General features: G+C 32.8%; 1 non-coding gene across 1 annotated transcript; it reads left to right on the top strand.

Annotated features, from left to right (window-relative positions):
• The first annotated feature begins 19,146 nt into the window (after nt 1–19,146).
• On the top strand, nt 19,147–19,255 carry LOC118058357 (small nucleolar RNA R71). Its single transcript, XR_004689168.1, has one exon. It is a non-coding gene; the product is annotated as a small nucleolar RNA R71 (small nucleolar RNA).
• Nucleotides 19,256–19,589: the final 334 nt, after the last annotated feature.

The following is a 19,589-nucleotide window of genomic DNA, read 5'->3' as shown; positions in this document are numbered from 1 at the left end:
GGTTTATTCATGTAGTGCTTTTATGAATCTCATAGAATGTTGCCCAAAATTACTAGTTGAAGTATTCAAGGATAGGCATGCTTGTAGCTGACAAAGAGGAAAATAAATATGATCAAACTGGTCATTATAGATGTTCCATATCCTTTATTTGTGTCTATTACAAAATAATTTTGGAATTTTAAACAATGAACTGCAAGGTGATCTTAATTCTTATGTGGAAATTAAAATGTTCGATAGTTATGGTATTCTTTATCAGGCTCTTGTTTCTAAACTACTTTTGGAAATTGTAGGATGAGTGATTAGCATCGCAATCTAGGAATTAAACATGAAATTGATAATCTTGACTGCAAAATGTTGTGATGTGATTAGCTAGTTGCCATACAATGAGTGTTGTAGAAAGATTTCAGGTCTGGTATTTCTCATTCTTACTGATTGTTGGAGACTGTTACTTTAGCTCCTCATGGCTTGCTTGGTAATGGCAATGTATTTTAGCATCGATTATTTGGAAGATTGCTGCTTTTTCCTGTGTTTTTTTTTAAGCTGAGTTTTTCTTCTCCTTCAAGATTTTTCTGGACTATTTATCATTGGCATGAAATATGCTTTTTTGCCTTAAAAATAATGTTACAAAATGGAAATCCTTTGGCCATAGTTATCTGAGGAGGTGTTAAAGAAGTGTTAGACTGTCTTGACATTCAATTTAAAGACTTTGTCCATGATCAAAAAATGTATTGTTTCATTTTTTTTCCTAAGGCAAGGTAGTGCCTTTTGTATATTTATTTTTCCTCTTCTCATGTGGAGGAGGCTCAGAGCAAGATTTCTTAAAATCAGCTAAGATGTATTACGAGGTGTTGAATTGAATGCCCGTGAGGAGTCCAAGGGTAGTAGAGAGAAAGAGGAAGCAGAGAAACGACAAATAGAAGCGATAAAAAACTTGACAGAGATGGAGGTTGATGGGAAAGACCTACGAGAGAGAATTTCAGGACATATCCAAGCCAAGGTATCAAATTCTAACAAGGAGAAAAATGCTAATTATTTGTTAGGGTTAAAGAATGATAAATGAATGCTTTTATTTAAAATGTGGTATGCTTTTAGGATGATGCTACGAAGCAACTCGATATTCTACAGAGAGAAATACTAGATGCCCATGAGGATTCCAAGGACTTGGAAAAGGTGCTCAAAGATCATACAAAAGAAGTTAAAGAGTTCAATAGGGAGAAAGAGGAAGCAGAGAGACGACAAATAGAAGCGATAAAAAAGCAGACAGAGCTTGAGCTTGGCGTGAAAGACCTACAAGAGAGAATTTCTAGACATATCCAAGCCAAGGTATCAAACACTAACAAAGATAAAAATGCTAATTATTTTTGGGGGATAAAGAATGCTAAATGCTTTTATTTAAAGTGTGGTATGCTTTTAGGATGATGCTATGAAACATCTTGATATTCTACAGCAAGAAATACAGGATTCTTTGAAGGATCTTGACAATATTATTCCCTTATACGAATAACAAGTTATAAAGGAATATGGTATCAAAAAGATGTAAGCCCGAGAATTTTAAAGTTTGTTCATGCTTTTGTTTGCTGCACATGGACCAGGTGCTATTGTTCTGTCTACCTTTGGAATTGTCAGATTGCTTGGTGTTAGTATATGGGTTTTAGTCTTAACCAATACTTTAAAGTGAACATGCCAAAGATTAGATTGCATTTAGATTCTATCTAGGGTAAGCTACAGTTCCATTACCTCTTAACATATAAATAAGGCCCTGGATCAGTCATGATGTCAAGTCAGTAAAAATTGTTTGCTGATATATTTATTCATTAAAAAATTTCAGTTTTAGTTTCCAATTTCATTTCTTTTCTTTTCCAAATTTCTGGTTTTCCTTTGTATCCACCCTTGAAGTGTATTTTCTTTCTTTATCTTGATGGTCTATGCCAGGAAAAGGCATTTTTATATGGTAGATGGGCCTTTTCTATGTGGAGTATCTTTCTTTCATAAACGGTTTTTGGCAACTTGCAGTATAATGGAGCATGAAAAGCATCTTAGCATCCTCTACTAAAAACAAGTTCAAGCAACCCAATTTTCTAGCAAAGCTGCCCGTGAAAAATATGGCTGCAATATGAAATTGACTTTGGTATATGGTAGATGGACTTTTGCTATGTGCAATATCTATCTTTCATAAATAGTTTTTGGCAACTTGCAGTATAATGGAGCACGAAAAGCATCTTAGCATCCTCTGTCAAATGCAAGTTCAGGCAACCCAATTTTCCAACAAAGTTGCCCGTGATAAATGGCTACAATATGAAATTGACTTTGGCTTGATCCATTTAAAATAAGCTATCTTGTGCTTTCTGTAGTTGGTGCCAAAGGATATGACAATAATCTTTTTTCATTGTGAGTTATCGTGTCCTTGTTTTTTTTTTTTTAGTGTCCTTTCAATAATTTTTTTTGTATTTAGTTATCTCTTCCAAAACCGATGCAGATAATGATAGACATCAACTACTCCATGTACTTTTCATTATGCAGTATCTCATTTACAATTAATGAGAATGAGGTATTTTATCAATGTCACCCTTTTAGGTTTGTATTCTGATGATTATTGTTATTTAACAGTTAGGTGCAGGGCATCAAGTTTTATTTGCTTTCGTAGAGACTATGTTTGATAATTCCAACAATCGCATCTCGGTAATACTTCATAACGTACTTCCTTTTTCTTTTTGATGTGTAGAGGATAAATAATGGTCCAGATCTTATTATAAAAGGAGAAGGATCCTAATTTTTATGTTCATATTTTTCCTTCTTCTAACATATGAGCTTATATTTATCATTACAAATCTTCTCCCACAATGCTCCTAATTTCTTTTGAAATATTTATTCTCTGATGAGGCATAATTTTATTTGAGAAGTTCAAAAAGTCAAAACTATAGCCACCATCAATTGAGATAACAATTTAGGATTTTTCCCTTATCCTTGCATCCTTGCATAAAATTGGCAAACTTGTAATGCTTTACGAAAGAACTAGGGGGAAAACAGAGAAGTGCTCTATATTTGCAGCCATACAATTTTTTCTTCTGTTTTTTTTCATCCCTCTTAGCCCTAAAAAGATGAAAGGCATTTGATTACTCTTTTCTTATTCAAAAGTGCTCATTCTTCGTGTAGTTCTTTGTGAAGTTGTTTATCATATAGATTAACCAAGGTGGTTAATTTTTTATTAGGATGTTGTCTTCAATTGCTACCTCTTGGAATCTTCAACTTTATCAATCTTGGCGGGTCTCTTAAACATGACTACTATCATGCCAAGCCCTCACTCTCCTGGCTTTCTAAATTGGTTGGGTTAGAAGTCTCTATTTCACTTTTTCAGTCTCCACATCAACCAACTGGGACCATCTTCACTTTCGATGGCCACCACAAATAGCAAGCTGCCGACTTGACTATCTTTGTGATGGTAAATGTTCGCTATACTTTTTTGGGTTTGCTTGTTATTGAAATTTATATATTGTTATGTGTGCAAGTCATGAGAGAATTTTGTAAGAGGAAAAAATTTATTGGTGCTTCTTAGTTGTTATTTTATTTTAATATGACTGCAAATTGCTTTATACAATGTCCATTGGATCCATGTTACCTTTCCTTATAAGAGAAATCGTTACATATGGCACGCATTCATTTAATGTTTTCTTTTTGCCCTCTCACTTGTTAAGCATATGTTTTTACAAGTTGTTGATTAGGAGGAATTGCATCTCCCTACAATTGGTTTGAAAAAGGATGAGTATTTTTTGATGGAAAGCACATCACGTTCATCTATGTTCTTTATGCACTCTAGTTCGCATTGCCTTTTCCTTTGTTTCTGGAAGATCAATGATTGAAAGTAATAAATTTTAGGAAAACTGAAGTTATGAATTTATTGGAAAGTGGTGGGTTCTCTTGCTCCAATCTATACTATGTAGAGCAACAAGGAAATGTTTGATTCTTTGAACCTTTTATTATTGCTTAATTTTCCCAAAAATTATGTATATCATTTTCCTACAGATTTTAAAATTTCTTTTGTTTCTTGTGACAATGATAACATCATTAACATTGAGATGAAAGACTTTGAGTGTCTTGATTTATTGAATGAAATTAGTGGCACTCAAGTGTATGAAGAGAGACGCCATGAAAGAATATTTGATTCCTTGAACCTTTTATTAGCGCTTAATTTTGTTAAAAATTATGTATATTCTTTTCCTATTGATTATTAAATTTTATGTGTTTCTTGTGACACTTAATAGATAGCAATATTGACATTGTTGACAGACTCTAAGTGTCTCGAGTGTGGGATGTCGTGAAAGTTTCAAAAATTATTCCGGAAACATGCAAGGAAGGGATAGTTGAGTTGGGTTTTCTTTTGTTGATGGTTTTTCAGTGTGTATAATTTTATTTTCTTTGTTAAACAGGGGTCAATAGAAAACAAATAATTCAAGTAGTTTAGTACTTGGATGAGAGGCTGTAGGACCAGTGTGAAGAGAAAAGGGAGTTGAGAAAATATCTACAGCTTCACAAGCAGAGAAAATATCTGCAGCTTCACAAGCAGAGAAAGCTTCACAAGCAGAGAAAATCTCTAGAATATATTATTTATGGTAAGGAACTCCAATGAGCTCAACATAAATTATTGGAGGTCAATAGCTGTTAGATGTTTGGACATGCATAAGGTTTCTTCATGTAGTGATTTTATGAATCTCGCAAAATGTGCACCAAATTGTTAGTTGAAGCATAGAAGGACATGCATGTTGGTGCAAAAAGGAAAATAAACATGATCTAACTCGTCATTATAGATGTAGTGAGTCTCTTATTTCTTCCACTGGTTGTTCTTCCTTATCCTTTATGTGTGTATTTATTACAAGATAATTTTGGAGTTTTAAACAACGAAATGAAAGGTGAGCTTAATTCTTACATTAAAAATAAAATATATGACAGTTATGTTATTCTTTATCAGGTTCTTGTTTCTAGACTAGTTTTGGAAACTATTGGATTTATAATTAGCACCGCAATCCAAGAATTAAACATTGAATTGACAATCTTGAGGGTAGAATGTCATGAAGTGTGAATGGCTAGTTTCCATACAATGATTGTTGCATAAAGATTTAGGTATAGTATTTCTCATTCTTGTTCATTGTTGGAGACATTTACTTCAGCCCCTCATGACTTGCTTGGAAATGGCAGTGTGTTGTAGGAAGACTTGTGCTTGTGATTTTTTTTAGGCTATGTTTTTTCTTTTTCTTCAAGATTTCTCTAAACTATTTATCATGTTTATTATTGGCATGACATATGCTTTTCTTCCTTAAAAATAATGTTACAAAATGGAAATCCTTTGCCATAGCTATATCATGTGGTGTTTAAGTAGTGTTAGATTGTCTTGACATTCAATTTCAAGACTATCCAGGATCTAAATTGTATTGTTTCATTTTTTTTCTCTCGAGGCAAGGTAGTGCCCTTATATATTTATTTGTCTCCTTTCAGGTGAAGGAGGCTTGAAGCAAGGTTTCTAAAAAATTAGCTAAGATGCATGATGAGGTGTTGAATGCCCATGAGGAATCCAAGTACTTGGAGAAGGTGCTCAAAGATCTTACAAAAGAAGTTCACGCATTGAACATAGAGAAAGAGGCAGCAGAGAAATGAGAAACAAGAAGTGATAAAAAAGCAAACAAAGCTTGAGCTTGATGTGAAAGACCTGCATGAGTCCCTAGAGTGTATTTTCTTTCCTTATCTTGATGGTTCTGTCTATGCCAAAATTGCACTTTTATATAGTTGAAGGACTTTTGCTTTGTGCAGTATCTTTCTTTCATAAACAATTTGGCAACTTGCAGTATAATGAAGCGTGAAAAGCAGTTGAGCATCCTATATCAAAAAACAAGGTCGGGAAATACATTTTCCAGCAAAGCTACTTGTGAACAAAGGTTGCAAAAGGAAAATGATGATTTACAACGTCTTTCTTCTTCAAATTTGGCTTAGGCAAGAGTTCAGATTAGTCTATTCTAATACTTTAACATCAATGCAGATGTATGCTGGTGTTGTCAAAATCTTCCTATAGGTGGTACTTTCTTATCCGATGCTCATCATTTAATTAAGAAAGAATTAGGCCCTCTTATCAGATAATTCCATGATCGAAATACAATGTTAAGGGTTTTTCTTTTTTATTTTCTTTTTTAAATTGTTTAGGTAGTTTTAGTAAATTGGACTTAACAGGAGCTATATCTAAAGAAATGATTAACCTCTCTAACATATTATTTGTTCAATTTCTTCATTTTGTTTCCATTCCTTGGATTGCAGGCAACTTGTGTTTCTTCGCCTTTTCTTTTCTTTATAGGTATGCAAATTTCAAGAGGTTACTATTTAGTATATTTAGGTGTGAAAGGGACAATGTCAACACACTTATTGAATAATATAGGGGTGTACCTTAGAATAGGCTAAAATTTCATGAGGTTATTCTTTAGTATTTTAGGTGTGAAAAGGATAATGTCAACACACTTCTTGAATACTATAGGGGGTGTAGCTTAGAATAAGTTAAAATGTAAGGTATCTCCTCAACTAAAAGTTTCTACATGTTACTATCTAATCTATGATTTCAGCCCAAAATTCCCCTCACATTAAACTAATTCATACAACTGACATGGCAGATAATAATAAAACATGGTCTAGAGAACACAATTATTTAAGAATTATTTGGGTATTTTATTTCATGCTTTGGTTTGGCCTAATGTAGGATTTGGGGGCCCTATACAGGCACCCATTTTAAAGTCTTAATACTAGATGCTTGTCAAGTGAAATTTGATTTTTTGCAATTTTGCATGTTTCCTTACTCTTGTGGATATCAATACCTCTACTTTCTTGTAGATTCAAGGAAGCTACTTGTTGATTTCTTGGTTTTTTCTTTGCTTAATTTGTTGTTGGGTGACTGTTTTCAATTTCACATGTTTCCTTAGTCTTGCGGATATCAACACTTCTACTTTCCTTGTTGATTTAAGGAAGCTTCTTGTGGATTTCTAGGTTTCTTCTTTTCTTCACTCATTGTTGGTGTTTTTTGTTTTTGTTTTCCTTCAATTCTTTGATAAGCTTGCATTACAGTCTTTTGTTTTGATCTACGTGATTTTAATCAACATTTCAATTCTATCTATTTTTTAATCTTTTCAGAATGTTGGCATAGTTATTTTTATCAATAGTGTTGCACAACATACACATGTTTGCCCTTTTTATCAATATTGTGACCGTTCGATACCTTTATTAGCGTTTCTATAATGGATGCTGGTAAGGATTATGAGCATTATTCGATCAGGATAAAATTGTTGCTACGACAACTTGACTACACCTACTAGAGAAATCAGTTGAGAATATGATTGATTTGGTGACTGCCTTTATTTTTAACAAAACTGGTTTCCATTATGTTCATGCAATGACTGTTTTTCTACTTAATTATGCATGGTGGATTGAATGGGTTCTCTTAGAGATACCTTAGCAGATGAATTAATTTCTATAGAAGATGCCTTTGTGATGGATGATTTCTACACAATTGTGTTGTTTCATTTATATTTTTATTGAGTCACTTTCTACATGCAACCATTGATTTATCTGATTTTTCTCTTAAGAGAATATATGACCTGAGTGCATTTGAGTAGTTAAGGCCAAATTATGAGTTTGGGATCAGTCAGTGAGTACACCTGCCATTCGTACCGTTCCAGCACTATTTACCTTTAGTAACCCCATTCAGCTCTTTTACTTCTGTTCCTCATAGCTCATCTTGTTACATCACTTTTAGTCACTAATGTACACGGATAGCAACCATGATTATTGATATGAATATTTTGTGCTCTGGCCTTTTCAATTGTTAAGACATCTTTATAGAAAGCTTGTCCATATGGTTGCACATTTTGACCTAAATAATGTTGATTTTTCTTTTCCCATTTTTACTAGGTTCTGTCTGCTTGGTTTCTTGTATTAGTTCAAGTAATCCTTACTTGGCTTCTTGCATCATTCTTATAACAACCCACGATGTCACACAAGTAATTTATCTAATCTATTCTATTATGTTAAATATTTTCTCTTATAGTTGTGTTCCCAATCTTCTAGATGATATGGCTTAATCACTAGCAGTCTCTTAACCTTCTGCCATGGTTACTTTATCGTTTGAATGATGTACTTAGATAATTAGGCACCTTAATGCTTTGAAATGGGGACAAGCCACTTTTATCCCATTGAACAGGTAAGGATAAAGTATCCATGTGTAACTCATCCATATGGTTTTGATGTGGTACCTTTATTAAAAATGTTGAATTTTTCTCCCAATTTTACCCCAGTATTTGCACAGGATAGTCCTCCACCATGCTTGTTCTAATTGAAATAGTATTGATCTAGTAGTAACATTGATTCGAGATTTGTTGTTCTTAATTTATATTTAAGTCTCCTCGTGTAATTTATCCATCCATATGGTTCTGATGCGGTCCCTTTATTAAGAAAGTTGAAGTTTTCTCTCAATTTATCCCTAGGATTAGTGCAGGTTAGTTCTCCATCGTGCTTGGTCTAACCAAAATAGTATTGATCCAACAAAAACATTGGTTTGAGTTTTGTTGTAAATAATTTGTATGTTGGTCTACACACAAGTGAAAACTGAGTAATTGCTTGTGCTATTTTGTTCCAAAAGGTTATTTCTCTGCGTGTTTTTTTAATTGATTTCTGATGTTTTCATTAGCTTGGTGTGCAAATTTGGGTTGAAATTTTTTGGTGTGAGAAGCTTTGTAGCGATTGCTTTTAGAATCTAAGGATGGATAGTTGTGAGAAAAAGTTTTAATTTGATAATTGTGGTTGATTGGTACCAACAATAAAAGTACGCTGTAAAGTACCTGCATATGCGCTTCTAGTGTGCACCCCAACCATAATACTACTGGGAAATTTATATGATTCATAAAGTAAAACATTTTTTCCTTGATGTGATATTTTTAAGTAACTTAAATTATTTGACTGGCATGTTCTTGAATACTAGTGGAGCATTTTTTATGCCTAAGGGCTTGTCTATAAATGTGTGTACTTTTTCAAAATTTACATGAGCTAAATTGTTAGTGATGTTGATGTGACTCCTACAATGGTTTGCATACTTATATCGTTGATTATTCTTCTTATTCTCCTAAGTATTTACCTAAAACATGATTTGTCGAGATTTGAAAGTGTCCACAAAATGATGGTGTGGTCTGCATAACTGTGGATGGTTACGATAAAAATCCTATATGTTATTTTACATGATGATCCTTATACATGTTTATTTTACATAAAAATCCTAAATTGTCAACAGAATCCATAATTAGCTTACCATACAGGCTGTATATACTCTCATAAATAGGAAAGGAGATTTAGCTTACCATGAATAACTTCCTACAATCACTCTAGTTTCTGGTTTCCTTCTATAACCAGCAGCTAGCCTGGTTTCCCTGTATGGTTTGTTTCCTTGTATAAACCAGTAATTGGCCTAATATGTAATGGTGACCTGCTGAAATTTAATTCATTCTAAATTCTAACTATTTTATCATGGTATCAGAGCCCTCAATCATAGTTTTCTAAGAACTCCCAGCCATTTTTTTCTCTCTCAATCATAGTTTTGGTCCTTATAGAGAAATCTGATAATGCTTGTGTCAGATTCAATGGCAAAAATTATACTACTTGGGAGTTTCCATTGGAGACTTTTCTCAAAAGTAAAGAGCTGTATTTTTTTTCCTTATCTTAAGGGTTATGTCTCTGCCAAAAAAACACTTTTATTTGGTAAAAGGACTTTTGCTTTGTGTAGTGTCTTTCTTCCATAAACTATTTTGGCAACTTCTAGTATAATGTAGCGTGAAAAGCAACTGAGCATCCTTTATCAAAAAATAAGGTCGGCCAACCCCTTTTCCAGCAAAGCTACTCATGACAAAAGGCTACAAAAGGAAAATAATGATTTACAACGTCCTTTTTCTTTAAATTTGGCACTGGCAAGAGTTCAAATTAGTTTATTCTAATACTTTAACATCAATGCGGATGTATGATGGTGTTGTCAGAATCTTCCTATAGGTGGCACTTTCTTATCTCATGCTCATCATTTAATTAGGAAAGGACCAGGCCCTCTTATCAGATAATTCCATGATCAAAACACAATGTTAAGGTTTTTTATTTTTTATTTTCTTTTTTTGAATTGTTTAGGTATCTTTATTAAATTGGACTTAACAGGAGCTATATCTAAAGAAATGATTAACCTCTCTAGCATATTATTTGTTCAAGTTCATAGGAACTTTGAACTATGAATTTGCTTTATTGTGTCTTTATGTGATAAATGACCAATTATGAATTTGCTTTAGTGCCAGCTTTAATTTTTTGTTCTTGGCTTTAAATGTATTGTTAAACTATTATGTCTTGTAATCAATGTTTTAAATCTATTTATCTTGCTTGATTTGCCAGCCGATATCTATGCTAAAATCTTAGAAGATGATGTTTTGGTCTTGCCTCTACATGTACTTGGTACTTACTGAGATAGGTCATGTTTGCATGCTTCCACTTAAGCATTCATCTTTTGAGAAATGATACGCTCTCTTTTATTGGAACATATAGGTATAAGTGGAGTGTGAAAGAGTTGTATAAAATGCTTAATAGGTGCACTGAGTAACTTCAGCAGTTCAGCCATGTAAATATCATTGAGAAACAGGAGTAACTCTAGAAAAGGCAAGCTGAACTTGAGGCAAGTGACGAGGGACTAAGCTATTGGATTTTATTGCTTAAATGTCTTTTGTTGTATTTACTGTTTTTAACATGAGATTATGATTTATGTATCTTCACTTTAACAAGATTATGTTTTTACTTCAATGCTTATATGTAGAAAATAATAGAACTTATATCTGTTTTTGATTAGCAAAACGATGAATCGATAGATCTTACTTTCAAAGGAGTTCTTTAGCAGTTCAACAAAGTATTCTTTGAACTTGTGCAAGGTGGTCATGGTCATTTGGTTATGATGAAGAAAAAGGTTAGTTAAAGGATTCTTTTATGTCTTAGTTTCATTTGTTCTTTTATTTACTCCAATCATTCATTTTTCCCTTGCTAGTCTTATGCAATGCCTTGACGTTCTTCCTTTGTCTTTTTATTGTTTTCCAAGTTTACTTAGTATATATTTTTTTCTTTCATGTTGAAATTTTGAGATAACCATATGAGTGTATTTTAAAGTTTCATGTCATACATTTGTGGTCAATCTAGATAGTCGTTGAAACATTTCTATAAATTTTGTGGTATCTTGACAAGATGTTGATCACAAAGATGATAGTTGTGACGATGATGGATGTCATGAAGCAAATCTGGAGGGAAATATGTTATTGTGAAAATGAAGGTATGAATATGTTTGTCGCTCAATTATAAGTGTTTATTTTTTTTACAGAAACAAGATAGATATAAAAAAAACATATTATGTAACATGATGCCTTAATTGCTCTTTTTGCAACTCAATCACAACTTATTGATCATTTTTTTGTGGATATCATTAACCATTTGTAATGAGAAAGGAAATGGACATCATTTAACGAGTATAAAAAGAAATATAAGAAATTTTATCGAAATGCAAAATTTTCTTTGTTTAACTTTCTAGGTTACTAAATTGTGCTAGTTGCTTGTGACTATAGTTGGTTGATGGTTGTGACAGAAAAACAAAAGGTGAGCTTCAGTAACAAGCTCATAACACTTACTATTCATTTAATGTTTATTATCATAACCATGAGAAGAGATTGTAGTGACTTGTAAATAATATCATGAAAATAGTTATGAATATTATTTTTTGTTATGCTTGAATTGAATTTGGTTTGAAGGCCATTTATCATTGTTCCCATTGATCTTTAGGTGGCTAGTTTTGTTTTGGAGTTCATTGTTGCTTATTATTGCATTGATAAATTTTTATAATTGATTGTAAGTAACTAAATTTGTTGTCTAGACCAATAAAACTTTGGGTGCAAAGGCCACTAAAAGACCACAGCTGGAAATGTTTGTCATACATACTGAACTACTACTGTAACTTAATGTTGAGAGTTGTATGAATGTGGTCTATATAAATCAATCCAGAATGACATATATATTCTTTACATAGGATAGCAGGCCTAAAGAGCACTTCTAAAATTGTGATTTCTCATCTTTAGAGGTATAAGTTCGGTGATTTGATTTTAAATTGTTCATGTTTGTAAAATTCTTGCAATTTGTTAGATTTTATTGTGGCTTTTGTTTTTGTTGTTGTAATTTGTGTAATGATTTCCTTAAGGCACAACATGTTCTGACAATACATTTCTATTTCAACTCGATTTATGAGGAGCTCACATCTTTACGTGCAAAAGTCATTGCACTAGAGCATGATCTTCATAAATCTTGTCAAAAGGCCTCTAAGAATCATGATCTTTGCTACCAGTTAGAAAAGGTATAGTTTTTCATTATTTTATGGATTTTGGTTATCCACTATGGCTAATAATCTTTTATTTTATCTGCACATGAATTGAAGGAACTAAATTCAGTTTAAGAGCATTTCAGGGTTTTTTTTTGTTGCTCAACTTTATGGTTTGGTTTAATCTGTTTTTTTTTTTTTGTTGGTGTCCTACTTTCAGGAATATGATGTATCAACTATGCCATTGGTAATATTTTTTTTATTTGCTTATGACACGACCAAAAGATTGATGTCTTCTCCCAAGTGCAGGAGTGTCGAAGTAATAAATAACCCAGCAAGACCGGGGTCGAACCACAGAGAGGTTAATTGTATAAATTATAAATAACAAGACAACAACAACAACAACAACAATAATAACAACAATAATGACAATAATAATAATAATAATAATAATAATAATAATAATAATAATAATAATAATAATAATACTCAGTACGTGGCGTTGTTATACCTGAGAATTATCTAATAGATCAGGTCACAGGTTTCCAGCCTATATACTAATTTTATAAAAAGATCAAAGAAATATACTATATAATATAAACAAATTTCTGATGTGAATGAACAAGGCAAGACCAACAATGTCAGGATCCTTGATCAAACACAGAGCATACTTAACGTACATAAAATATAACGAAAATGTAAATAATAGTAGTAGTAATAATAATAATAATAATAATAATAATAATAATAATAATAGTAATAGTAATAATAGTAATAATAATAATACTAGTAGTAGTAGTAGTAGTAGTAGTAGTAGTAATACTAATAATAATAATAAAGAAGAAGAAGAAGATGATGAATAAATTAATGAGAACTTTGAGATGGAAGATTAATGTAAGGATTAAACAATGATAAAAACAAATATCAAGGTTAGAGGATCCACCAATGGTATTTTAAACAAGTATAATATAAACTCTTATTATTCAATTGGAAACCACACACAAAGGAGGTTAAAATCGGATGATTTCTCATTAATAGCTCATTATAAATTATTAACATGATCATATTAATTATCTTATTTAAGTAACACCAAACTTTTAAATATTATCTGGAATTCATGATGTTAACAACAAATCAAGTTCCTTTCATAGCCCAAGTGTAGGTAATAATATCATACGGTTGGGCTATGAGAGTGCCAAGCATTTGTTGTACCAAGTGTTATACAACACAAATCTAGATTAACCATTTAATAAGCAATGTATTAAGAATTAGTAAGATAAAAAGATAAGACATGTTAATATTAAACATTAAGGTCCATGTTAAGTTTACACTATACTTGTTTTTACACCATTAGTGTAACCTTTTCACCTTGACATAATAAACTTAGCTAAACATAATAAAGAAGAGAAACATAAATAAACAAAACAAGAACATAAATAAGATACAAGTTAACTAAGGAAAGGAAAGGAAATGAAAAGCATAAACAAGAAATTAATGAAAGCAAAACTTAAAAATTACAAAAAAAATATAAAGAGAGAAATAAAGAGCATGAACTTGATCTGAACAACCAAGCCCCTCAATACATGGCAAGTGCCTCCTTTTATAGGCCAAAATTCGGAATTATTGATTTGATGACTAATTGTTGAGTGGGTTACCAACTTTTGACTTTGTGAAAATCCTTATCTTCTTGTCTGAATAAAACGAAAATGCTAGCATTAGAACTGGGTCCACTTGAAAGCATGAAAGTTGTAGGAAATTGACTCAGCTTTCCAGGACAAAAAAAATGGAGGTGATTTGGACTTCTAGAACTCCAGATATGGGCCAAACACTGAACAATGTTCGGACTGCAGGACAGATTCGGACTTCTCCGTTGTTGCTATAATTTGGACTTGAAAACGGCCTTCTTAGATCTTAATGAAAACATGAAAGTTGTAGGCCTATGTCTTACTGAATCTGTGTAAAAATGTGAGGTCATTTGGACATGTAGAACTCGAGATATGACCCAATTACCGAATAATATTCCAATTTGGATTGCACCGACATCTCTTTTCTAAGTTTCACCCTCTCTTTATCTTCACAAATTTCAGTAGTTGAATTCATCAATCAATCATTTGATTTATGTGATAGGCCTGCATTTAAGATGAACATTTACCATATATTAGGGTATTTTATAGTATTAGACTTGTTATTATAAAACATGCTTTAGTTAAGGAGTTATTGATACTTTAAGTGCAAAATGATGATATAAAACCTTGATAAATATGCACTTTGAAGTACTAATCACCCCCCAACCAGCTTATTACTATTTCCTAGTAATCAAAGCGTTAAAATAGAAAAACAATTTGCAAATTCCATAAAGCAAGGCATTCATCATTCAACTTACTTTAATTTATCCAGATAAACAAACTCTCATTAAATTCATATATCTACTCAATACCTCTTAAACAAGATATTATTAAACCTTTCTTTTGTGCTTAAAATATCAACATATAGTTATGGGGCTTTACTTGGAAGAAAAACAAATTTTTGTTCTAATGTTTAAGGCTAACTTCCTTAGGTTGGGATTATTATTATTTTTTCTTTTATTTATTTATTTATATACACATACAACTTGAAACACAACGCATCTTTAACCCATGTAATGAGTTTTAGGCTAATGACTCCAAGACTAGTTGGTCTTAGGGAATTAGGTGTTGAGACACCCCTACAAGCTTAGCAACTCGGGTTGCAGATACTGATACGTAGATAGTGCAATGTTTGATTCCCTTAAGCTTTTCTCCTCAACCCATGTAACAAGCGTTGGGCCAATAGCTCCTAAGTCAGTTGACTTTAGGGTATTAAGTGTTAAAACACCCATTTAGGCTTAATTGCTTAGGTTAGGGAGGCTACGAAATCAAACTTATCTACCTTTTTATTATCTTTTTTTTTTTTGCAAATTATGTACTATCCCTTTCCCTTAGTTGTTACCTTTAACAATCATATGTTAAAGTGTGTGTGTGAAAATGAAGATTTAAAAATATTTGTTAAATGAGCATATGAGCAGAATCAAGTGCTACCAATACGAGAGTTTGTAAACCTGAATATTTCAAGAAGTATTCTGATAGACCCTGTTAAGAATGTTTACTAAAATGCGTCTCAAGAGTCACTTTAACAAAAGAACTCATTTTACTCTGTCATCCTAGTAACAACAGTTTTGCAAATAGTTAATGAAATAGAAAACACAAGTTTTTTTTTTTTTTAAATATCAACTACTACCCTTCCCCCCCAACCAAAATGAGACATTGTCCTCAATGTCTTAAGGTAGAAGGATAGAATATAGAAAACATCACCTGAAATAACGAACACTAACAAACCTGAAACACACTTAAACAAATATAAGAAACAACAAAACACAATAATAAAACCAAAAGACATGAAGTTTTTACAAACAAAGGCTCAAATCCAATCTAATCTTTTTACGGCTTTCCATAGTTGACCAATTTATGTGGCTCATGGAAGGATTAATTACAGGGATGAAAGATTGTAGTTGGTCAATCAATTGTTCAGTAGTAGCAGCAGAGACTATGATTTGTCATGCCGAAGATGTTAGAAATTCTTGTTCCACAGCATGATCAAGAAAAGACAACAACTTATCATAAAAACCATTAACATTTAACAAACCTATGGGTTTATGGTGAATGTGCAGTTGGGCCCAAGAGGAAATATGAAAGATCTCTTCTAATGTGCCCAGACCACCTGGTAAGGCAATGAAGGCATCAGCATGGTTAAATATTGCATTCAGTCGATCAGACATTGTAAGGACCTGTAATTCCTCTCCAATTGTTTTTTCAATGATGTCCCCTTGTGCTAAAGCTTTGGGACAACCCCCAAAACTTGACTGCCTCCTAAAAATACAGCCATTGACACACCTCCCGTTAACCCAAGGCTGCCTCCCCCATACACTAAATGAATCTTTCTCTCAGCTAGTACCTGACCAAGATGATTTGCTGATTCTAAAAACTCTTTTTCTTTCCCAGGACTGGATCCACCGAAAACACAAATATTTCTTATGTGATGACTTGAGGAACCTGTCATTTCTACACACTTCTATATTTGATGAATGTATGGGTTGAGTAGAAATGAAGGGAAGGAAGAGGAGAAGAATTTATAGATGAGAAATTGAAAATGCAATCATACCACCTATATATAGGCCAGCTGTAGTCTCACATACTCTCTCTCTCTTTATTAATTATTTATTTTGAAAAAGCAGGTGTATGTATAGGTAGTTGTGATTGTGGCTCACATCTTCCCTTGGTTTTACGTCCAAGAATGGCTTAAACGCCCTCTATGGGTCGGGGATAGGCTTCCCATCAAGTTTTCTTAAAAACTAGCAAATATGATCTTTTTTAGTCAGATTCCCAAGACTAAGTCGAGCATGTTCTTTATGAAAATGGAGTCATAAGTCATGAAATGCACAATGCACATCTCCACCAGGATATGCCTCAAAAGTCAATAGAAGATTATCTAAAGATTCCTTATGTTTTGAAATGAATCCTGACTTTTGACAATTTTCACAAGTTTTGCAAAACACATATGCATCTTTGAACATGGTGGGCCAATAAAATCCACATTGTAAGATTTTTGCAGTCGTCTTTTTCAACAAGAAATGACTCTCACATGCTTCAGAATGACAAAGTTTAATGACACTACTTACCTCATTGTCAGGAATGCATCTTTGAAATTTTTGATCGGGACAATATTTGAATAAGTTAGGGTCATCCCAATAAAAATTCTTCATTTCGTTCAAAAACTTTCCTTTGTCTTCAGTACTCCAATGAGCTGGCAAGTCTCCTAAAGCAAAAAAATTGATATTTTTAGCAAACCAAGGCATTGAACTAAGAGAAAGCAAAGATTCATCAGGAAAGTAATCATTGATTGGTATGATGTCAGATGTCGAATCTATTGTCAACTTTGACAAATGATCTGCGACAACATTTCTGGTGCCTTTTTCATTATCGATTGCTTTTTGAGAATAAATCATTTGCAAATCTTCAGATTCATCCAACTCAATTTTACTAAGTAGATTCAAGTTGATCATGAACTAATTCTTCAATATGATCTACTTCTTGTAAATCATTATCATCTCCAGGCTGCTTGCAAATGTTGAAAATATTCATCTCCAATGTCATGTTTTTAAAAGATAACTTCATGAGTCCATTCCTACAATTAATCAATACATTAGAAGTTGCAAGAAATGGACGTCCTAAAATAACAGGAAATGAATTACATGCTTCAATAGGTTGCGTGTCCAAGACAATAAAATCCACAAGATAAATGAATTTATCGACTTGTAACTAACACATCTTCAATTATTCCTCTAGGCACTTTTACAGATTTATCGGTAACTAAAGAGTTACAGAAGTTGGTTTTAACTCACCTAGATTGAGATTCTGCAAAACTGAATATGAAAGTAAATTCACACTAGCTCCAAGATCAAGTAAAGCTCTTTCAATTTTATGTTCTCCAACAAAGCAAGAAATTATAGGATAACCAGGATCTATATATTTCAAAGCATTATTGTTCTAAAGAATAGCACTTACTTGTTCGGCTAAAAATGATTTCTTTTTCACATTTAGTTTTCTCTTCATAGTGCATAAATCTTTCAAAAATTTAGCATAGGAAGGTACCTGTTTAATAGCATCCAACAAAGGTATATTGATCCTTACCTGTTTGAAAGTTTCAAGGATTTCAGAATTGTGATTGACTTTCCTTTGTTTAGTCATGGCATGAGGAAATGGAAGTGCTGGTGGAGAATCAATCTTTTCTTTACAATGTTCAGATTCAACCCCTTCCTTACCCTCAGAGATTGATTCATCATCTTTCTCATAAGGTTCAAGAGTGGGTTTTTCAATAACCTTACCACTACAAAGAGTGATGACTAATTTGACTTAATCCATGTGTTGGCTTTCAGAACTACTTGCATTTGCATTGTATTGCCTCTTTGAATTTTGTTGTGGTTGAGATGGAAACTTACCTTTCTCTTGGAAACTGAGAGCAAATGTTAACTTTGCAAGAGCATCTTTAAAATCTGTCATGTCTTGAGCAAGCTGAGTGTTGATTGTCTCTTGCTTTTCAATGAATGCATGCAATGTTTCCTCAAGATTTCTTCTAGGAGGTGGAGCATAAGGAGGTGCATATCCATGAGAATTTTGGAAATTATAATGTGCTTGAAACGGTGGCTGCAAAGTTTGTGCATTATTGGTACACTCTTCCAACTGAAATTTAAGTGATTTCTCCAACCAGGGTTGTATGTTTGCGAGTATGGGTTATGATTGGGCCTTTGAAAACTGTTTAAAGCATGAGCTTGTTCATGGAGGCATTCTTTGAAAGAAGGCAAAGTTGGACAATCATTGGTTGCATGTTCATTTGTTTCACAAATTTGACACACAATGTCTTGAACAGATTTTAATTGACCATTCTTTTTCAATTCTAGTGCCTCGACTTTTCTAGCTAAAGATGCAAACTTGGCTTGGAGGTCATGATCTTCTCTAAGATTATACATACCTCCACTAGATGTATGAGGTTGAATTTTACCCGGTGCCTTATAAGTGCCCGTAGTGTCCTAATTTTAAGCATTTTCAGCTAGCAAGTCTAGGTACTCCATTGCTTCATCAGGGTCTTTATCTTCAAAAGTTCAATTGCACATCAATTCAACCATTTGCCTATCTCTAGGTGTTAACCCTTCATAAAAATGTGAAACCAATCTCCATGTTTCAAAACCATGATGAAGGCAAGTATTAAGCAAATCTCGATAACTATCCCAACATTGGTAAAATGTTTCACCTGGTTTTTGAGTTAAAGTAGTGATTTGTCTTTTGAAAGAGTTGGTTCTATGAGATGGAAAAAACTTCTTTAAAAATTATTGTTGCATTTCATCCCAAGCACGAATGGATCCTGACCTAAGATTTTGTAGCCATGTTTTAGCTTTATCTTTTAGTGAAAAAGGAAAAAGCTTTAATCTAATGGTATTCATTCTACAATTTAAGTCATTATAGGTGTTACAAACTTCTTCAAATTCTCTCAAATGCAAGTATGGATTTTCTAGATCTAAGCCATGAAAAAAAGGTAAAAGTTGAATAATGTCTGGCTTAAAATTAAAATGGGATGCATCAGGAGGGAAAACTATGCATGAGGGTGCACTTGTTCTAGTGGGATTCAT

The sequence above is a fragment of the Populus alba genome, chromosome 11 (assembly GCF_005239225.2).
Source record: "Populus alba chromosome 11, ASM523922v2, whole genome shotgun sequence".
Classification (NCBI taxonomy): Eukaryota; Viridiplantae; Streptophyta; class Magnoliopsida; order Malpighiales; family Salicaceae; genus Populus; species Populus alba.
Note: the sequence above shows the minus strand (reverse complement) of the source record. Positions and strands in the feature narration are given on the sequence as shown.